The sequence below is a fragment of the Melanerpes formicivorus genome, unplaced genomic scaffold (assembly GCF_026170545.1).
Source record: "Melanerpes formicivorus ecotype bairdi unplaced genomic scaffold, bMelFor1.0.p_v2 SCAF_17, whole genome shotgun sequence".
Lineage (NCBI taxonomy): Eukaryota > Metazoa > Chordata > Aves > Piciformes > Picidae > Melanerpes > Melanerpes formicivorus.
In genome coordinates this window covers 11,220,031-11,243,190 of record NW_027142369.1, presented here as the reverse complement: position 1 = coordinate 11,243,190, position 23,160 = coordinate 11,220,031, and the positions used below count along the sequence as shown (strand labels likewise).

The 23,160-nt window shown below is 43.1% G+C and overlaps 1 protein-coding gene across 6 annotated transcripts in view; it reads left to right on the top strand.

Moving 5' to 3' along the window:
- SYT16 (synaptotagmin 16) overlaps positions 1–23,160 on the top strand; it is a 110,896-nt gene that overhangs the window by 32,426 nt on the left and 55,310 nt on the right. For 3 of the 6 annotated variants that reach the window (XM_068148933.1, XM_068148934.1, XM_068148931.1), the window contains exon 1: positions 12,239–12,440. The exons of the other annotated variants lie outside the window; for them this stretch is intronic. The gene's annotated coding sequence lies outside the window, so the exon portion shown is untranslated. Of the gene's footprint in view, positions 1–12,238; positions 12,441–23,160 lie in introns of those variants that run through there. 6 annotated transcript variants of the gene reach the window in all.

Below are 23,160 nucleotides of genomic sequence, written 5' to 3'. Positions count from 1 at the left end.
CTGTTCCCCCTCCTCATATTTTTTTTTCCTTTTCTCTCCACCCCTGCTTGGCTGTGTGAAAACTGCCAGAAAGGTCATGGTAATCTAGACCGATGTGAAGGCTTCCTCTCCAAGTTGAGTGTTTTTCATTCCAAAAATAATTGGATGTTTTCCAGTCTGCCTTCTCCCCAAAAGTAAAGGCTATTCTTGGTTTGGTTTCTGCCTCAGATGGACTAAGGTTTCTCTGGTTTCCTCACCCATCAGGCAAGTAATAGCCACTTGTGCAGAGCTGGGCTGGTGCGTTGTGCACTGGCTCCTAGACTTGTCCAGCAAGCAGCAAAGCCCATCCTTGAAACTATCTGTCCCTTGGGTATCCCACTGTTTATGTGCACATGGTTGAGGCTGAAAGAAGGATGCTGCTCTTCTATTGCTGGGATGACCTTGCCTGGCCAAGAGAACTACTGCTTTGTTTATCCTTGTGATGGAAGAGACCCCAGGCTGGAGGAGATCATGATCAGGTAGAGGATTCATTACCACAGCATTGACCTTTCCCTGTGCTGTTTGGCATGAATTGAGAGCACCTTAGTAAAATGAGCCTTCTAAACATACAGCTGTAGATTAATGCCTCACATGGGTTTAGGGCAGAGCTGGGATTATGCAATATCTGTGTTACTTTTGTGTGGTTGAGTTGCAGGACCAAGTGACTGGTATTGACTGGTGTCACTTGGGCTGGAGTGGTACACTGTGAGTTGCCAGGTGATTAGCAGTGTGAACTAGCTTTCAAATACCATTTCTTTTGCCCTGAGCTTGAAACAAATGATCAGAAAGGTTTGTAGGAAAGGTAAAGTTACTAGAGCACATTGTGTGTTTGATCATCTGAGTGAAAGCTACAAACAGCAGTTAATTTTTTGGGTTTTGTTAACAGCTTGCAATGTTATGGGTTCAGATTATTTTTAAATATAAGAAGTAATTTTAAAAGTTAAAAAAAAACCCCACAAAACAAACAAACAAAGCCCCACCAGAATCTGTGGTGCGCTGCCAGAGGAAAGGTTGTGCTGTGTCAAAGCAAAGACCCCAGATGCTGGCTGGTAGTAAGCACCTGAGGAGATTGTTTAAAAACAGAGTTTTGTCTAAGTGTTCCCAGCTTCTGTCAGTCAGCAGTTTGGGGCTTTTTAGCCTATAGATTTCAGTGTGGCTTTTGATAGCCACCCAATTGTCTGCTTTTTGAACCCATTTATGCTGCTAGCCTCTGCAGCACTGAGTTTCATAGGCTTGTGTTGCATTAAACATTATTATTATGAAGCATTGTGTTTTGTACCTGATACCTACTCTGTTGTGGGCCCTGTAGTTATTTTCTAGAAAGGAGTAATTATAATTCGTTCTTTATTCACCACCTCCATACCACTTACCATTTTATTACCCCTCCATCTCTGCCCTGATCCCATAATTGCCTTTTTCTCTGAAAAAGTCAGGTATTTTCCCCTTGAGTAGAAACTATCTCAGACCCCTCATTGTCCAAGTTGCTTGTCTCAGTATGCTTCTATTATAACCTTTCAAGACATCTGCACTGTAGTGAAGAAAGGAAGTACAGTACGGATTTGTAGTGGCAATACTAGGTTTGTGGTCTTATTTACTAGTTTTCAAAGTATTTATTTACTTTGTTGCTTATCACTGACCTATTTTCAAAGAACTCTTTGGACAGCCACTGAGATCCCTTTTCTGAGTGAAAACAGCTGAATTTTGTCCTCCAGCCTCACTGCAAGTAACCCCGGTGCAAAATTTGGGTTTGCTGCTATAGGCCTGTTGTCATGAGTGTTCCTTGTACACCTTCATCAGCTCTGACCCCACTGTTTCTCAGGAAGGTGTCCTATTTCTACAACGCTTGAAAAAGAGCTGTAATTTAAGTTTTATGCTGCTGTTAAGAAGTTGCTTACAGCAGTTGTTTTTTTGGTCTGCCCTCCCATGATTTTGCATTTAACTAGCCAGAAGTTCACAATTATTATTTTTTCTTTTCCTCCTCTGAACATGATATTCCCATTCTGAAGGATATTCTTTTCCCCCTTTTTGTCTCTGCTGCCAGTAATTGCCTCAATCTGCAGTTCAGACCTGAACAACAAATTGATTTTTTTGGGGGGGTCCTTTTGAAGTATTTTGACTTGCTATGAGTATCCTGATATTTTCCTACAGTATCTCTACATGATCTCCTGGAAGTATTTCCACCTATGCAGCTATTTCTTTTTACTGATTTTACTTAGTTCTCCTTTTTTCAAATCCAAGCTTCTTGCTTAGATTTCTGTGGGCGCTTTTTTCTTCTATGGGGTGTTAAAGAATAGCTGTTCTCGTGTGTCACTAGGGACTAGCTGCTTTTCTATTACAGATTTTTAACTAGTTATTTATAAAGTCTAAATATAGTGTTTTCATCACTCTGTCAAGACAGTTTCCCAGTCTGTGTGGGGTAACTGTAGTCTCAAATCATTCCTGTTTTCTGTCTACATCGGCAGTCTCCTGTAGCCCTCTGGACAGCGTCACAGTCTGGTTTTAAACTAATCGCAGACCATGCTATTTTAACATGTCATGCCATTTCCCCACTGGCCTCGCTTGCTGCTGTGTTCTCCTGCTTTTTGTATTTGGAGAGTTCCAGCTTCCTACTGGGCTTTTTCTTTTCTTGAGCCTTATCTTGCTATGCCCCCCTTGTGTGAGCTCCTCCTTTCCTGCAGCAGCATGGGGCTTGCCCGTTGAGAGGTGGGACTGTGCTGGATGCAGCCCATGTCTCTGCACTCCTTGGCACAGAGCCTTTTGTCTCTGAAGATGGGGAATGGCCTGATCTTGTAAGAAAGCTGTCATTTATTGTAGGAAACACATTACACTGTGGTATAAACCCAGAATATAGGTCATCAGTGTGGACTTTTCTAGAGCTGTGTGTAGGAGATTCAATGGCCTCTCTGGGCAGTTTGTTCCAGTGTTCTCTCATACCATGAAGAAGTGTCTCCTTGTGCTAAGGGGGAACCTCCTGTGTTTTAGTTTGTACCCATTGTTCCTTGTCCTATCACTGGGCACCACTGAAAAGAGACCTGCAGCTTCATCATGGCACCCACCCCTCAGATATTTATAGACATTAATACAATCCCCTCTCAGCCTTCTCCTTTCAAGACTAAACAGCCACAGTTCCCTCAATCCTTTCTCACAGGAGAGATGTTCAAGTCCAGCAATCATCCTTGTAGCTCTCCACTGGATTCTCTCCAGTAGACCTTTGTCTCTCTTGAGTTGGGAAGACCAAAACTGGGCACAGTGCTCCAGGTGTGGTCTCATCAGGGCAGAGCAGAGAGGGAGTAGAATCTCCCTAGACCTGTTGGATATGATCTTCCTAATGACGTTGGCATTCTCCCCCTTCTCCTCCCCACATGTTCCGTATCATCAGCAAACCTGCTAAGCGTACACTCAGTCCCCTCATCCAGGTCGTTGATGAAGACATCAAATCAAATTGGACCCAGTAGTGATCCCTGGGAAACACCCCTGGCCACAGGCTTCCAACTGGGCTCTGCACTGCTGATCACAAGTCTCTGAACTCTGTTGTTGAGCCAAGTACCAATCCACCTCATGGTCCAACCATTTAACCCACTTTTCTTGAGTTTACCTATGAGGATGTTATGGGAGACAGTATCAAAACCCCTGCTTTAGTCAAGATAGATGATACCACTGCTCTCACTTTATCTATCCATTTGGTTGTGCTTTTGTAGAAGACTATGGATGAGGCACTTGGTGCCATGGTTTAGTTGATTAGATAGTGTTGGATGATCACAGAATCACACAGAATCACAGAGTTAACCAGGTTGGAAAAGACCTTCGAGATCATCAAGTCCAACCTATCACCCAACACCATCTAATCAACTAAACCATGGCACCAAGTGCCTCATCCAGTCTTGTTTTAAACACTTCCAGGGACAGTGACTCCACCACCTCCCTGGGCAGCACATTCCAATGGCCATCCGATCTGAATCTACCCATTTCTATTTTTTTTCCATTCCCCCTAGTCCTGTCATTACCTGACACCCTCAAGTCCTTCACCTGCCCCATTTTCCCCCCTTTTCCCCTCAAATCCCAGAGCACCTGGGCTCTGTTGGAGTCTCCTCCCACCCCAGGTGTGGCCACTTGGCCCTCCCCACCCACTCTCCTTTTTAATCCCCCCAGGAAAGGCAGAAGCCCTAAGCTGAGCCCATCTGGGCTGAGGATCCTCCTCTCCTCACTGGTGAGTGCCCATGGTGCACACTGGGTGCTGGTGGTGGTGAAAACAAAGGCCGGGGGGCCTGGTGGCCCCCCGGTTGTTAGGGACAGGATTGATGACTACTCCAATATCGTCTGTGGGTGCTGGCTGGGGATGAGCTCCTCTCTGTGATATCTTGACTGCTTGAGGATCTTCCCCCTGGCTCTGGGATGGCTGCAAAAATGGTGGTGATGGAGCAGGAGCTGTTTAGTCAGATGATATGATGCTAATCACACTGTTTTTACCTGGAGGCCCCTTGAGTCTGCTCTCATCAATATATCTCTGCTGTTGTGCCTCATTTACAGATGATTTCTTCCCCCTCACTGCTTCCTTTCAGAAACAGGGAAGGAAAGGAGGAAAAAAAGCAATAAAGCATCTCTGGTCAATGCATTCACTTATCAATTAACTCTGATAAGTTGAACTCGATCTTAAAGGTTTTTTCCATCCTGGTTAATTCTATTCTATTCTATCAGATTAGTCAAGCAAGATTTTCCCTTAGTGAATACATGCTGGGTACTCTCGATATACAGACTTATGTGAGTACTAAAGAAGAGATGGGCAGGGAGTTCTTGTTCATTGCCTCACAAGGCCTGAGAGGTATCAGAGGGAGCCACTTCAGGAGAAATAGAGCTTCATGCAGTGGACAGTAGATCTGCAGAGATCACTGCTGAAGGGTGTGCCAAAAGTTTACCTAGGTTCAATGCAATGCTGGTGAAGTACCTGGAAGAAAACAAATTATATCAGGCTTAAGAAGTTCTTAGAAATGGATGTGTTTGAAGATGTGAAGTCTACTCAGGAGAAAGTACATTGGGTGTCCCATTTCAGCTCTTACAACTGTGGTTGGAGAGCAGGCCGCTTGAGGGAAAGGTGTCCTTACAGGGGAGAAAGGCTGCTGGTGTACATTCTCATCTTGGGCTGAAGATTTTCCTGCAGGTTTTGATTTACATTTCTGATCTCCACCAGACCTTTGCTGAATTGAGTAGATTGACCCTGTCCTCTACATAGCAGGCAATTAATCAAAGACTGACTAATCAGCCCTAGCAACGGCTGGCACCTTGCAGAAAGGCTGGGAATTCCTTACAGGCTACCTCCACAAACCAGTTTTATGCTCTGAGATTTATAGTCAGTTAATTTGATTGAATTGTGTGGATTTACTGTGAACTTCAATTATTAGAATTTCTGAAATATAATAAAAGTTACTTTACTCAGTGACCTGAAGTGGGAATTTAAAAACTAAGTTCTGTAGATACTTTAACTAATTACATTGAGTAGTTTTACCACACTTAAAACTTAGCTGAAATCTGTCATCTCTCTGAAATGAAATACCTTGAAAAAATGTCTGGAATTTAGACTTTTCTGTAGGGTTTAAAAGCATCTTTATTCAGAGGTCTTAATTTCCATCTAAATAACTTCCAAAGTTAATGCTTGACACTGCTGAAACCTAGAACTTGACTTTTGAGCTAAGGTTTTCATTTACCAAGCTGCGGTGGTTAATATTCGCTCAGCAATGCTAACTGCCACCTAGGAGGAGTTTTAAATTGGTGATGCACTGTGAAATAAGATGAAATTCAACAAAGCAGAATAAATGTGTGCAAACAATGTTGCTGCACAGCCAGGCTAGAGCATGGTCTGTGCCGGGACTAAAGCAAAGGGTAGCAAAAGGATTCAGTTGGAGCCCGTGGCACTGTCCCAAAAGGAGCAAGCCCCTGCTGACATCATTGGCCAGAGTGACATGAAGGTGATTTAATTTTTATTTAATTTTTATATTTTATTTCAGCCAGCCCTATGTATGAGCTCCCTGATGGTTTTCTGAACCCCCTTCTGACTTCATTTTTTCTGCAACAAAACAGTAAGCAGACTGTACTTTGTGTTGTTGATGCTGAGTTTTACTATGACGCTCCAGAAATCACATCTGTTCCCTTTCTGGTAACAAATGTTCAAATTTCTGATTTACCAATGATAATACTCTTACTTACACTAAATTGCCACAGGCAGTTGTGGACACTGTCTCTTAAAGTACAACAACTTTCTTCTGGTTCACCTCCCTATCACCCTAAACTCTGGAAATCCTCCTCTAACTTTTTCCATTGCTTTTCACAACTGATTGACAAGTGGAGCCCAGATCCGCTCATCCCTGCTATGTTGTGTATTGTAGAGGCTGCCTGCTTTGCTTGGCTTTTTCTTAATGACTTTGTTGGTTGAGTTTGTGGTTTTTTTTTTTTTTGGTCACTTCCATGACCTAAAGCATACTGCTGTCACTAAAAACACAAGCCCTATGAGGAGAGGCTGAGGGAGCTGGGGCTACTTAGCCTGGAGAGGAGGAGACTCAGGGGTGACCTTATTGCTCTCTGCAACTACCTGAAGGGAGGTTGTAGACAGGTGGAGGTTGGTCTCTTCTCCCAGGCAGCCAGTACCAGAACAAGAGGACACAGTCTCAGGTTGCACCAGGGGAGGTTTAGGCTGGATGTTAGGAAGAAGTTCTGTACAGAGAGAGTGATTGCCCATTGGAATGGGCTGCCCGGGGAGGTGGTGGAGTCATCATCATTGGAGGTGTTCAGAAGGAGACTTGATGGGGTGCTTGGTGCCATGGGTTAGTTGATTAGGTGGGTTGGATTGGTTGATAGGTTGGACGCGATGATCTTGAAGGTCTCTTCCAACCTGGTCTGGTCTATTCTGTTCTATTCTTTTTAGCCCTCCAGTCAAATCCCAGGCTGGACTAATCTTGAAACCATGTGAATCCCCGCTCTACATTTTGCCTGCACTGTTAGTCTCATGGCTATCTTTTAGCTATGTTTTTTCTTTTCATTGCTGGCAGATAACTGTGTTGCATTCAAGCAGAGTTCCACAGACACTGGAAGCACAGTTAATCTGTTGAAAATGTGGATTCCCTGCATGTTCTGGGGCATGGGCATTTGAGTTCTCTTCAGAGTTACTGAAAGTTTTTGAGGACCATTGTTTTGATAGCCATTGTTAAAGTATTCATTCCCCTCCCCGTTTCTATCTGTATGTAGACAAATCATTGTTTCAAAGCATGTCTGGAGCTGAACTGGGTAGGCAGCACATCCCTAGCATCCTCCTTTCTGCTGCTTGTGGTGGTGTACTCCAGGCAGATCCCTGGCTGTCATTTGTGTGTGCTGAGCATGGACAGATGACAGTGCTTGTTCATGCCACATACTGTGAAGGTTTCTGATAACATTCCTGGTATTTTGGGCTTCTTATTGGCCACCTGCATTTGCTCATGCATCTCCAAATGGTTTTACTGTGTATCACAAGCACCTGGTCTCTTTCCTGCAGTCTGATACTGCTGCTTATCAGTGCCACTGGGACTAGGTTGCTGTGTTTATATGTGGCAAGTGTTTGAATTATCCAAAGTCTCTCTGGAGATATCTTCCTCTTATTTGGCAGTGTTTTCAATTGGTGCATGCGATGCTTTTGGCTGGTGTTTTGTTTTCTTCCTGAGGTACTTTGTTCAGTTTCCCTTATCTCTCTCAGGTTAGCTGTTAGTGTGGATATTTCCCTCTCTGCCTCTTATACTACTTTTCATAGTAGAGTGGTTGCTGCTGCCTGTATTCCAGGTCTGTCTCATCTGTCCAGCTACATTGCTTTAGCCTGTGTTCTGACTTAGTATTTGTGTTCTTGTTTTGGTTACTTCCCTGGAGAAAACTATTGCTACAGCTCTCTGCTTGCATTTTTTTGAGATTTAGATCTGCTCTTCTCCATATTCTCGCTTGCAAGCTGGTCTTGTGTAACCCACATGCTCTCCATTTAGTTTGGTGCTTCCGAAGTAGCATGTGGACTCAGTCACAAGGTGAAGGACACTGATCTATTTCTTGATTTCTGATCAGAACTTTCTGGGTTTTATGGGTAATTCCAGCTTCCCTTCTTCTTGCCTGCAATTGTAAGTTTTGGTTTTATGTCTGGCAAGACTCTTTTTTCCAGTGATGGAATATTACTTTTTTAAACAAACCTGCCTACCTTTAGTTAGAAAAAGAAAATCCTCACCATTGATTTTCAAGCCTCTAAGTGGACTTGAACCAGCTCTGTGTACATAAACTTTGGAAATCCATCTCTTACAGAGTTTGAGTTGCACTGTCTGCTTGATGTGTTTCTGAGTTTGATGTGCTTGCCAGCTTGCGTTTGCTGGGCATCCCACTAGTCTGAGTGTTACACCGCTTTCCTTCCTCTCACCTTCACTGTAACAGTGAAAGGGATGTGAGTTGCAACTGAGACCAGAGAACCTGGGATTCCCCTGAAACTTCTGCAAATTTCTGTGAAGTGGACTGCTTAGATCCACTTCAGATGCTTAAAATCAGTGGGAATTTTTTTCACTGGAATAAGTGAGCCCTGGAGTCCAAGACTGGGATAGAAGTCAGGATTGAATCCAAAAACCCATCCGTGAAGTGTGTGGCAAGCCTGCCCATCAAACAGCACATACTGGAATAGCCACAGGGAAACTGATCAAATTACTGCTGACATAACAATCTAAGAGACAGTTTCTCTCTTTGCTTGCTTTGGCAAACCAGGTCATATTTCTCTACTAACGGCTTAGTGGGCACGTGCATTTTGTTGATATTTTGGATGATAGGTGAAGTGAACTGTGTTACTTGTGGGTGATGGCTTATGATCTCATTTCATGTAATTTTCAAGTGTGGTTCTGGGCAGACAAAGCTGTGCATTTGGTCTATTTAATTTGGTTTATTTAGAATCAATAAGGATGGAAAAGACTTCAGAGATCAAGTCCAACCTATCACCCAACATCTCATGACTAACTGAACTGTGGCTTCAGTCTCAAGCTGTGTATGGGAGGTTTAGGCTGGGTGTTAGGAAGAAGTTCTTCACAGAAAGAATGATTTGCCATTGGAATGGGCTGCCCAGGGAGGTGGTGGAGTCACCATCACTGACGTGTTTAAAAGGAGACTGGATGAGGCACTTGGTGCCATGGTTTAGTTGATTAGATGGTGTTGGGTGATTGGTTGGACTTGATCTCAAAGGTCTTTTTTAACCTGGTTAATATCTATTCTATCCCTATCCTATCCTATTGCCATGTCCAATCCCTTTTTGAACACCTCCAGGGATGGTGTGAAGGCATCAAGGCCTTTGCATGGCTTTAAAAAGACAAATTCACATTGATGAAAAGCTCAGACAAAACACCCTCTCACTGGTGCACCTTGAAAAAGAAGGATTTGTAATCAGTTTATGCAGAGTTCTTTGAGATGCCTTGGCAAAGGGATTTCAGTGGAGCTTTGAAGGAGAGCATGGCTGACAGAGCACCAGTTTGGTGCTGGACACCTGAAAGGGATCTCTGCTGAGAGAGAAGGACATTGCGTTGCTGGGGGAACTAGACGTGCAGTGGCTTGCAGGTAAAAAGATGCTTGATCTTTAAAATAATGGTGTAATGGTTTATGTGAAACACATTGTCCAGATCTGACGTTTAGTGGAACACAAAGGGAATATTTCTATGCTTTAGCTGATGGTTGACAAATAACAATAAAAACTGAAAATGTTTTTGAATGTCTATCAATTGTGCTGTAGCTCTTTTAGCATAGTGGTTCTGGAAAGAAAAAAAACCAACCAACCAACCAACAGAAAAAGGGCAATAGAGTTGACAAGGAGGAGAGTTTATTCTTCTAACATTAGTGTGGCATTCTTTCTGGACTAATTTTTCTATTGCAACTTTATAAATTATGGATTTAAGTGTAAATTTTAGAGTAAGAACTTAATGTGGGAGAGGAGGGAAAGTGTGTGGGAGTCAGGAGTGGAAGAAGTAAATGGCTTTTTAGTTTCTTACTCTCATAAATGTGACAGTGCTGATGAATTCTGGAAAACACTGAATAAAAGTGAATAAACATCATATTGACACAGAAAAGATGTTAGGAGCTACAGTGAAAGTTACAATTGGAAGAGTTCAAAAGTAAGGGAATAATATAATAATCCATGGGAAGAAGTTTGGAGTAAGTGACTTCTCTGTTGTAATGTTGTGGCAGTGGCATGGGTGGAAGATGGTTTTCTTTGGTGCTGGGTATGCTGTGTTGAATCTGAGACCTTCCTCTCTTTAGCAGCTTGTTTCGCTACCTCCCTTTTGAAGCTCTTACTTGGACATTTATTTTCAATCATAGTGCTGAACAACCCAGAATCCTTTCTCATAGCAGATCTCAGCAGACCTTTAAGGGATTTGTTTTCAATTCTGAATGAGGGAGGCAATTTCCCACTGGCTTAGGAGATGAGGCAAATCTCCTGGGCAATGGATGAAACTTGCTTAATCAGTTGCTTCAGTGACTAGTGTGATGTAACTACACTTTGTATTTCCCTTGTTGCTCTGCTGCACCCTTGTATATTTTTAGCACAGTGCCACAGCCATCACCTTCTGCTCTGGGACCTCACAGGGCTTATCAGCGTGATTACTCAGCCATGCCCAGTGTTAACATCACAGGAACAGGGAGAGACACTCAGCTGGGAAAGAACCCTGTTGAAAGGCATGTGTCCCAGCAGTGGCCTTTAACCAGAGCTCTGCCCATCCTGTGCCTTCCGCCTGCAGCCATCTCACAGCCCAGGGAACCAGACACCCTCTTCACTTGCCTGATCCATAAGGAGTCTGATGCAGCAAGACTCACTGAAGTCAAGGGTATTGATATCTGCTCAGTAAGGACTTTTTCCTCCCTTTTCAGTACTAAGTAGCTTTTATTCTGAAGATGCCAGTCTGGACTACTCTTTAAGGATCTGTCAGGGCCTTTTTGGTTGTGAGCAGTCCTGTCTGAAAGTCCCTGATAAGTGTACTCAAACCCTCCTTCCCCCCATTTTCTGTCCACTTTTACCTCACTCTCTCATGTTTAGAACATTGTGAGTAGATGAGTTCAGATGTATGATTTTATTTTACAGTCTTTCTGTGCTGTTTTTGGGGAGCACCAGATATTCTGTAAGTTGAAAACACAATTTTGTACTCATTAATAAATTGCTGGGATGAGCTCCAGTTTCACTGCAGAGAGACCTTTTACAGGCAGAGACAGTAGAGGTGTGTTTTCTCTGAATCCTGGAGAAAAATAATCCTTTTTCTACTAGGAATCAAATTTACATCCAAAATTCACATTCAGAGCAGCATGAGCTCACATTAAGTATCATAGAATCTTCCTTAAATATAAATAAATAAAAAGTAAAAACCCAGGAGTTGAAGTCCATTCTCTGCTCCCCCCCACCCCTATATTTTATACATGTTTTCCCCCTCCTCTCCTTCCCCACCCCCTCAGTGAAATATGACTTTGTGTCAGAGGTGAAATCTCCAATTATTCATGGGTGTGTGGTAGGTGTATGACCTGGTACATGTTGGGATCAGTGCTGTGGTTACACATTTTACTCTAGGAACACTTTTTACCACGGTCTATGCAAAGCCCAGCAGCAAGCACAGAGCTGCTAGTGCAGCTTTGCTCTTCCAGCCTGGGAGCCCACAGCATTGGAGCAGGGCCCAGCTAGAGGGTGGGCAGAGATGTTTAGGGAAGTAATGAGTGGCTGAGACCTGACAGCACAAAGGGTAGGCTACTCCCTGGGGAGGAAACACTTTGATTTAGATGAATGACTGCTGTGAAGTTTATTTTACTTTTTCACTGCAAGTCTGTGGGAATCCAGGATGGAAAAGGTACATTTCTGAAGTAGGTCCAAAATATTTATGACCAGAGTGTGAATGTAAGCTAATAAATTATATCTCTACAGGAGAGAAAAAAAAATCACCTACAGTTTCATGATAAATGAATGGCATATTTTTATTAGGCAAATTTGTCAGCAAGGTAATTGTTAAAAGAATGATTTAACCCTCATAAGGTGAGAGGAGTAGGAAAGCTACAGGTGAGGCTGTGTATTTTAAACAAACTCCATCAGAAGTGGTGCCGACTTCTTTATCTCTTATTTCTCCGGCTAGCATTCTTTTGGTGGCTGTCACATGTTTACTAACCAGCAGCCTTCCTTCTTCCTTGGGCCATTAAATCAACACACACATGCAGGGGAAAGAGCACGAGCACCACTCCTGCTTTTGAAACTCAGGACTATGCTTGTCTTCAGCTCAGCCCAGCTGTGTGAACGCTGCAGATCCTGAGGATTTAGGGGCCTGTCCCAGGAGGAAAGCTTTGAAATGTATTGCTTGTGAGAAAAGTGTTCTTGTGAAATTCCTTTGCTGGTTTGACTTGTCTTACTGCTTTATGTGAGCTCCATTAAGGTAAGTCTCACGTTTTGAACAGTTTGCGGCTGTTTCTTGGTAAGAATGTGGCTTTCCTAGTTTGTTACTTTGGTGATAATTACAGTTTGAAATGCAAATCCAAGTGTTGCAAACAGTTGTTTCTTAGGACTTGCTGCCTTCTTTGCCTTTTCTTGAAATACAAAGATCTTGGAAATTGCAAGTAATGAAATAGCAGCTAGGCTTTTCTTCTGTTTTGACACTGTGCTGTTTCCTGCTGTCATTTCAGATTTTACTCTAAAGCAGTAGTAAGATCATAAATCTAGATCCATAATGAGTAACACAAGTGCAGAGTATTTGTATTCCACTTTAGCAGAGAGCACACCTGATCATTGTGCAAGGGGAAGACATGGATACTTGCAGGTATTTGTGAGTGAGGTAGGTTAAGAAAAGGACCTGAATGTAGCATGATGGCAGCAGGAGAAAATAACAGAAGGGATCCAAATAAAGTAGCAAATAGACTCTGTAGCTTGGATCATTATGTCTGAAAACATCCAGGGAACATGTTGCACTTTATTCTTGTGGTCCTCTATGTCAAGTGTTTTGCAAAACGCATGTGTTGATGTTTGCTCATGTGGGCTGGACCAAAGCATCAGAACTGCAGAAGCCCTTGATGTATGAGGAATTTGTTAGCCAAAACAGATGCAAAGGAGAGAGGCTAAAATAAGCACCTCTGTCTTCGTCCCCCCTTCTCACTCTTCACACTCTGAAGTGGCATGGCTTTCCGTTTATCCCTGAGAGTGGTCTGACGTCACAGCTTTTGCTTGGAAGAAACTCTGGGCAGATGCTTCAAAACTTGTAAATGCAAATGAATCCAATGAGGCAGCATTGTGGTTGCTTTCATCTAGAGGGGGGGGCCTGTCTCACAGATTCCGTAGAGCCAGGATCCTGCCCTGCACATTGCTTTTTCAAAGGAATTACGGATGATGTCTTGATTCATCAACATTTATTTTCTCTGAGATCATCCCTGCTCCCCATTAGCTTGGTGAAAACTCTGCTTTTGATTTCCATGTGTTTGATTTTCCATGCCCTGTAGAGACAGATATTTTGGGCATAACTCCCAGGGTCCATCTTTGATGTAGTCTGCAGAACTGAGATTAAGCAAGGCCGTGGAGTGCCTGGAATAGAAAGAAGGCATTATATAGGAAAGAATAAGGTTGGAAAAGCATGTGTAGGGAGCCAGCTGCTTTCCTGGACATGGAAACCAGCTCTGATTCCCTCTTTCTCATGCCTTTGGGATTTCATTGCTTCTCTCTTATCACAGAGCCTTTGGTTAGCTGAGTGATGACCTTCTCCATGCAGTTAACTGGTTTGCTATGCTGATGTGGAAAGAGATATGTTCATGTTGACATGGTAGAAGGTTGCAGTACTTGCGAAGCTCTCCACTCTGTTAAATATCTGACTCTAATAACACCTGGCACCTTTTCCCCTAAGCGTTTGTTTTAATGGCTTCTGTTATTGTTAGAACATATTTTCCCAGGGTGTAGGTCACTTGGTCGATATCAGAGGCATAGAACTCTTCCACAATATGCACTCTCTTTGAAACCACACCCTGCTTTATGAGCCTTCCACTTTTAAACACCAACAGTTCCTTCATCTTGTTCCTCAAGAGCTGGAGCCTGGGTTTGGTAGCTAGCCCAGGTCCCAGGGAGCCACATGGTGGGACAGCGTCTCCTGTGCAGTTGTCCTTCATACCAGGATAAAAAACATATAAGGCTGCCCTGCACCAATTGTGACAATACAGTGAATTAATCTGGCAGCAAATAACATGTGTGGAATGAAACTCAGTGTAGGGCCTGTGGCTTTTAGATTCAGAGGGTGATGGGTTAGTGTCCTCTGAGATGCAATAAAGAATGACCCAGGAGGTCAAGGAGTGCCAAAGTGCCATGGTTGAGTCTGTTGTTCAGATTCTCTGATTCACTTTGGCAGTTGCCTGGTAAGGTCATAGTCAGGTGATCTTAGGTGATAAAGTGCTGAGGGTTGTTAAATGGTAATTGGTGACTTCATGGACACGAATCTCATCACCACCAAACAGAATTTCTTGCTTTAGCAGCGATGTGAGTGCAGAAAATTCATCTGCTGTTTGTGCCTCTTCTTGTGGCCCCTTGGTTGTGCTAAATGCCAGACATCATCTGTATTTGTGGCTGGGCTTAAATGCAGGGGGCAGAAGCCTTTAATGGAGCTGTGGAAAGGTTGGTCTTGTCTCTACTTTAAGAATAATGAAAAAAATCAGATAGTGGTTGTACTTTCAAGGCAAATTTAGCTACCAAAGCTGCCTTTTTAGCAATTACAAGTTTTAGAATAAGGCATGCATACCTGCAGCATAGAACATGCTGCAGTTTGACAGCAGTCCCCAGTCTAGGAAGGTCAAGAGATACATAGCTGTCCCACTTTCTCTTTTTGGTCAGCAGTTGGCCACTCCTGCTACTTGTGTTTAATGGAACCTGGAAGAGAGACAGTGTGGCCTGAGAAGGCTCAAAACATGTAGCACCAGGCCTGCAGGGACTGTATGCTACCAATATCAGAAAAAAAGAAATATATTTTTTTCCAAAGGTCAGGAGTAGAGGCATAAATTCTGTGAAGGTCCTGCTGCCTGCAGGCAGCCCTCAGTCGGCAGCCAGCCAGCCAGCCTCCTCACTGCCTGCTCTCTCTACATGCCTGCTAGGCATGTGCTGAGTGCAAGTATGATGCTGCCATGAAGACAGCAAGCACATAGTGGCCTCCTGCTGTCCCTCACTTCTTTCTGTAGCTGTCAGGAGATAACTGTGGCCTACAAGGAGCCAATAAATGATGGGTTGAGGAAGAGCCAGGGGTGTGTTCACAGGGTGCCCTGCATTGTGTGGGCACATGGCCTGCTCTCTGCAGATGGGAAATCATCTAAGGATTAAGAGATTTGGTTTGATTAGTTGAAATCTCCTGTTGGCAGCACATCTCCAGTCCCTGGAGCAATGGAGATCAGACAGGTTGCCAAGGCAACGCACAGCCTTCAGCGAGAGGTTTACTGCAGTATCGTCCTTGGTCAATTGATGGAGTAGGGTTTATTTAGGTCTTTGGAGAAAAAAAAAATGCTGTCCAGCCTTTTGGTATTGTGAGTCATTCTGCCTTGGGTCAGATCAGTGGAACTAAGAACAAGGTTTTGTGGATGAGAAAAATAGGTGCTTGAGAGCATAAAGATCCCAGTTAGACTTGTTTTTGGAGAGGTGAGAGCACTTCAGTTTTGAGTGGAGACAACTTATTCTTTGTTATCCCCCCAAATAAGAGAGAAGTAGTGTCTGAGATCCTCCTTTCTTCTCTCGCTTCTAGTTTTTCCTTTCTCTCCCAAATGTAAAATACTTTGTTTTTTGTTAGAAGGCTTTGTGCTCACAGCTAAATTATTGACCCATACCAGCGACCCTTCCAGTTTGACTTTCTGTCACTGCTTCACTTGTTGCTTTCCATTCCCTCTGTTGCAGAAACCTTGATAAATTCAGCTTATATAAGTTCTCATGCCATTACGTTATTCCTTCTTTTTGTACAACTTGGGAGATGGAAGCTCATTAAGTCACCACTGTGTATTGGCCTTACAAATATCAAGACGTTCTGGTGAAGTTTAAATATAGAGGAGATATTTTTAATAAGCTCTTAGCTCCAACTCTCCAAGCTGATTGCTTGAACAGGAAAAGCAGGCTCCAACTTCAAGCTTCCATTGTAATTAATGATTACAACACATTCCTCTGCCGTATCAGATTTAGCACCTCGTTAATGTGTGTGGTATTTTGCTTGTATGGCACAGCTGTAGTTAAAGTTGAATTAGTGTTTCCATTATAAACCCATGTTTTTGAAGTTTATTACTCAGACACATAAGGTTTAGTCTCAAATTAAAATTGCCATTGAGTTTGTCAGTTGGGAAGCAATTTTTGGTCCTTCAAAATTTGGAAGGAACAAAACACACACATACAAAAAAGTAAGCCACTCTGTTTATTAATAATTCACATTTTAAAAAGCATTGCAAATGCATGTTTACATGATAGCCTGTGACAGCTCCATAGAATGTCAACACCCACACACGCCTGGGAGATGTGTCATCTTAAAACCAAAATAAAAGCCACTTCTTTACACCACTTGATGGGAGGCAAAGAGAAGGGAAGAAAGACTTCATACCAATGAAAGAAACTTATTTAAAAAAAAAATCAACCCAAAATATATTCTTTATTTAGAAACATTGAAGTTAGGACCTTCAATGGAGAAAGGCATGAGTAGGAATCAATTAAAATACCACTTTTAAATTTTTGGTGCCTGTACCTGGCTCAGTAAATGCATTTAGCAAGAAGCAGACAGTCTCATTGTCTTCCTATCACACATGGCATCCCAGCCTTCGACTGTCCCTCAATCCTGGACTCTCAAGGTATGATTAGATCATGCCTTTTGCAACAGCTGTGCTGCACTCAGTGTATGAGGCAACATGTACAAGAAAGAAAACCTCAGAGACTCTGCACTTTGTGACTGTGCCCTTCTACAATTAGTTTTAAGGCTGAACCACTGGGAAGCAGAACTTATAACTGGGAGGCTTCTGAGGCCTCTTCTTGGCTGATTATTTCAGTGGTTATACTCTTATGACATGCAAAGTTACAAACAACTCTGTGATGAAATTACCAAATTCTCAGCACCATTACCAGAATGGATGGAATTTTTTTCGTGGCTGAGAAATGTTAGAATGTTATTTTTGTAACAGAGTAAAAACACTTATTTTGATTCCATCACTCAAGGGTTTACCCAAGACATAATATTTCCAGTCAAGAACAGACACATGAAAGAGGATGTAATAACCACTATAAGAACACCAGGACAGGCATATCCTTTATGAGCAGAAAGGTAGCATTGCTACTCAGAATTGCTCATATTTTGCTATTCTCTGGATTAGCAAAACACTCCCACAACAGAGTGAGGAGTGTGCTTTTTTCCCAGGGTTGCTCTCCATTTTTCAAGGGATTACTTCAGACAACAAAAGATAACAGGAATATGGTAGCAACCACGTAGCCATTAAATCATGTTTTGGAGATTACAGTAGCATGTCCAAACCCCTGCTGTTTTCCACACAACCCAAGATCTGGCAAATGGGTCTATCTCCATCCTCCCATCACGGAAAGCCTCAAGAAGATTCTGCACATCAAAGGCAGTATGATACTGTGGCACTTAACAAGGCCCTCATGAACTCTGGACTTTTCTTGGTAATATTTTCTTGACCCTTGTTGTTTCGAGCATGTGAGCCAAACTTTCTTTTCAAAGCAGAGCTTCTTGTCGACAGAGTGGAAGAAGACTTCAGGGAGGATAACAAAGACTCCAACTGAGACAAAGACCCAATGGCCTCAAGAGTAACTAGGAAAAGGAAGTCAGAAAGGAAACATCAGCACAAGTGGGAAAAACTGCCCATTGAAAGGTGTTACTTGACCACATCTATAGCTGTGGCTCAGCTTCCCCATCCTCCCCCCCCCGAAGAAACAGCACTGAAATCATTGCACTGAGCTGTGGAGAAATAGTCTTATTTCAATTTATCACATTCTGCCTGTCTATTGGGTCTGCAACAAACTGCAGGCGCCAGCAAAAAAGCTTTTAAAGCTATTTCACCTCTCTCACACATATCAAAATGCCAAAACAAGGGACAAACACCGCATACATCATCCAATGTAGAAGGCAAGGGCACATATGTCAAAAACAGTTAAAACAGTTAAATGCCATCTGCAAAAACATTTAAGAAGTAAATGTGAAAAAAAAAAAAAAAAAAAAAAAAAGGCTTGTTATTCTGGTAATTACTTCACCAGGACAGGGTGAAGTTCATTCGTTCAAATCAAAAACCTCTTAAAACCGAAACATCAGCAGCATCAGTGGCACACCAGGGATGCTTGTGGTTGCAAAGCTGCGGCTCACAGATGAGATGAGCAGAAGGAAAGGATGTAAACAGAGCCAGCTCTGCCTGTCAAACATTCCAGTGAGAGTTTACAAGACTTGACTCAGCGAAAGACTTCGGCTAGAAGAGCTACACTGTCTCCAGTTACAGCCTTGATAGTGTGCAGTAGGACTGGAGTCCAGGGAATTAACAAAAAACCCCAAAACAAAACCAAATGAATACAAGCCAACCTACCTCAGTTGGAAAAAAAATAAATAAATAAAATCACCAAGGCATAGCAGCAGCACACATGGAAAACAGATGAGTGTTTGAGACTGAACCCAGAGGAATATGGGTTACACAAACTTTGGAAGTGACTCTGACCTTCCTCACTTCAGCCCAAGGAAGAAAGGGAAATATGCACTGAATTACAGCAGCTTAAGTGGCAACAAGAATAAGTTTACACTTTCACTGCTCTCTTATGCATGGGTGCAATTTACTTCTCTGTAAACTATTATCTGTGTCTCCCTTGTGCCATACCAGCACTAAGGAGGGTCCAGGAAGACAGTGGGTCTCCCTGCCAGCCCTGAAATTTGGTGCCACAGCTTCTCTGGGTAATTTGGCAGACACATAGCATGCATATCTTCCCTTCACAGCTCAAACCAGGGATCCAGGCTAAGGATATGAAGGTGGCCAAGTGATACATCTACTCTGGCTATTTTCAGCTGCTGAAGTCACCATTAAGTGGCTGCAGGAGCCAAGTATAAATCAAAGTAGTCATAACCTCAGAATATATATGACAGCCTGGCTGGATCTCATCACTTCTTTTCTTGAGCTTAGCATAAGTAGGAAGAAGGATTATGCTCTACTTGATATATAATAAGACACAAGTTCATCACATCTCAGCATATAGGGGTATGTGTGCAGACCGATGTATGCACAAGCTCTCACCCATGCATGTCTGTGGTTGAAGCAGGAATGTAGCAATCTGACAGTCATGAAGGTTCTGTGTGAGTGATTTTGTTGCAAAGGTGCAGCAGGGTGCTGCTGTTACTATTTATTAAGCTCTTTGATAAAAATCTCAATTTAAGGAGATACCAAGATACCCCATCTTGGACAGGGCACAAGCAAGTCAACAATATTTTTAAACACAAATTGTCCACCATGTGCTCTGATACACTACATGAACCTCAGCTGCAGAAATCCTTAAAGTGCCCCTTTCTCCAACAGACTTGCATGGTAACTTGCAAAATCCCAGAGGAAAAAGTAGAATCTTGACTGGGGAAGGCATTTTGAAAGAATGTTTGGAGACTAATTTCCAGCTGCCTCTCCACTTGGTTGAAGGGATCTCAGACTGGCACAGCACCTCTTCTTGTCTCCTAGTCCACCTACAGAGGAAGAACATAGTATCGTAGTGGCATAGGACTCAGGAGAGCCCTTCAGCCTTCTTCTACTCCTTGAAGAAGAGACATAAAAGACACCTCCTGTCAGAGTTCACAAAATGTCCAGCAGGAGCTTCTAGGAGGAAGCTTTCAAAGCTTAATTCTAACAACTGTGTTCCCACAGAGGCAGAGGTTTTGAGAGCACAAATATTTCTGTCTGTGCACCTGGCTTCAGCTGGAAGCTTGTAGCCCTGTGTGATTGTCTCTCCACGTGGTGCAGCTTGTAGTCTTCAGCTGAAGCGCTTTCTCTGCAAACTTGAAACTGCAGGCTAAGACTATGCCCCAGAAATTATTGTAAAACTGGTCTAGAGCGGAGCTCTGTTCTGGCTTGTAGTGAGATGTCTGGGCCTGGGAGGGTGTTGAAGGGAAAGAGAAGGAGAAATGCGCATCACTTGTATTACATAATTGCTGGAATGTGTCAGTTTCTCACATAAGTGGAGTCCAGCCCTACAGCAGTAGATGGCAAACTACCTGAGGGCATGAAAAGGAGACTTAGTGAGGCATGCAGCTGGTGGTTCAAACCTTGGGTGCCCAAGTCCAGGAAAGGAGCTGGCTGCTACACCTTTGAGACACGAACAGTCCATTCATTCACAACTCTCTCCCACTCATATGTCTGATTTTAAGCTAAGAAATTAATGCCACAGATGCATTTGTGTGATGCCACAGTGAGTCCACACATTCTGTTGCCCTAGGTAAGAGAACAAGCCAAGAAATGCTGTTTGCACTGCTGGCAAGTTGAGTGACACAGAACTGCACACCTTCCTTTGTGTACACTTCTTAAGAACAAATGAGGCGCAGCGTGAAGGGCCCCAAGCTTGGAAAGAGGCAATCAGAGATGGAAGAGAGTTCTATATAAGACATATGACAGAGGACTCAGGGAGCACAAGATATTGCAATGTCCCTACTCTGACCTGTCCTTCAAAGCTACCTCCATACTACAAGATGACTTCAGAGGAGAGTCTGTCTGGAACAGCAGGAGGGGAGTATTTGCCACAATGCTAACAGGTATGAAATCTGTCTGGGTATTTTGCTTGCAGCAGGTTCCACAGCAATTCTGGTCACAGATTTGGCCCCTCCAGACAGAGGAGGACCAGGAGAATGAATGCACGAACTGCCACAATAGACTGATTCAGAGTCCACTATTAGCAAAACCTTAATCCATTCAGCTTTGCAAGGGTTAAATTTTGCATAAAATCCTATTCCAGACAACGGCTCTTTAATTCCATTTGATACGAAGCTTCCTGCAAAAGGAATGTTTACCGGTACTTTTTAATTACGAAAAACCCCATAAATTGTCTGTTTTACTGTCTGTGCTAATTACATTTCATTATATATCTGGCGTAAGCTATGATTTTCCTGCTGCTTCCCATGACATTTTTCATTATCAACCACTAATTGTCTAGCATGCACACTGCATTGTGAACCAAGTAGGCTGATGCGTGGGCAGAAGTTCTAGCGAAAGCTGCAAGGCAGTAGAAGTGCACATTATTACTACTATTATTACTATTATGATGTATTAGAAAGTTTCCACCTACTTGCATACCTCCATATCCTCATCCCTATAGGCAGTGTCACAGCACAGCAAAGCACAGGAGTCCCTCTGTAACAAACCTTGTGATTAACAAGGCTCAGCAGCCACAGAAGGACAGTTAAGTGGGGTGAAATGATGACAGCAGCCCTACTGTAAGGACAGTTCCCTGCTGGGTGCAAGGGAAAGGGCAAGAAGGTTTCTCAGCCACTTCCTCTAGTACTCAGTGCCCACAGCAAGTGGGTATCAAAATCCTGTCACTCTTCCACCGACAAGATGAGGACAAGATTATAAAGCAAAATAGTGCCATTTGTGAATTTGCAAAGGAATAAGATAACTAAGGGAACCTTTCTGAGAGAGCAAGACAGAAAAGAGTGTCTATGTTTGGCCTCTATCTGGGGTTAAATTTTAGCCATTGGTCTGCTACCCAATGACTCCTGCCCAGCACAGAAGGAGGATCAAGACAAGGAGAGAAAACACATGGATTGAGAAGAAAATATATTTAATGCAGCAACAAACCTGATAACAATGCAAATATAAAGTTATACTCAGTCCAGCAAAGGTACAGAAGTCACAATAAATAGAGATGGAGTCCTTGGGAGCAGAAGGAAGAAGAAAAGCAGGGTCAGGTGTCCAAACAGGAAGTCTCAAACAAGAAGGTTGCCTCTTTTCAGCAAGCTCCTCCCTTTAAAATGAGTGTGACATTTATGGTCTGGGGTACACCTGTAGCCAATTCAGGTCAGCTGCCTTGGCTGGCTCTGAACTGATAATGGACTGCAGCCCATAGCTGGCCTGGGATTTTGTCCCAGCAAAACCTGGACAAAAATGTAAAAGTTTTCATGAGCCACCACTAACACTGCTTCTATTATAGGAAAACATCTAATGAATCCATATCTATGCAAGCTCAGAAAGTGGCACAAAGGGCAAAGCAACTCTTTGTGTGCAATGTTTCATAAATTCAGACCAAGGGAAGCATAAGCACCGATTTTTCCTGCAGCAAACTGCTAGAATAAGGAGCACACGACCACTGCTCCCCAGATCATCGTTATCAGCCTCGGACAGGTGGCAATTCTATTCGTGTGCACCACACACACACAATACACAAACACTTCAGAAATAAATGTGTGTTTTCACAGGATTGCAGTTCTCTCCTGATATCTCTTTCAGAGGAGACAAAGCCCGACCCTTCTTAACAGCACTGTGAGGGAACAGTTGTATAACTCCTCCTCTTCTCCTCAAGGTGATCCACAAATACATTATCAGAAACTAAATGAGACCACATTCAGCACCGAAGCAGAAGGGTGAAATTCCCACCCAAGGCAGGAGGACTTGCCCTGCATCAAGGCTCAGTTTCACACACTTTATTTTTATGTGCTGATTAACAGACAGCAAAAACGAGGAAATTCTCCAGTCCTTTTATATAAGGAGCATGAAGGACTGAAAGGTACTTTTGAGCTGACAATACTTCCATTAACTTTGACTGCAAAATTTGACTGATCAAAGTGTGGAAGAATGAGTCCACTGGTAGCTAATGCTGCTGTATTTGCAGGTCAGCTTTGAAGATTTAAGCTGCCCTTATGGTGTGACATAGGCATGCAATTTCAAAGGTCTCAGAGACAGTACAGCATCTTCATGCCCCTTTCTTCCACAATCCACCTAACCATAGTACTCAAACACCTTGCAGGCTTTAATTTATATTTATAGAATAGAATAAACCAGACCAGACCAGGTTGGAAGAGACCTTCAAGATCATCGTGTCCAACCTATCAACCAATCCAACCCACCTAATCAAATAAACCATGGCACCAAGCACCCCATCAAGTCTCCTTCTGAACACCTCCAATGATGATGACTCCACCACCTCCCCGG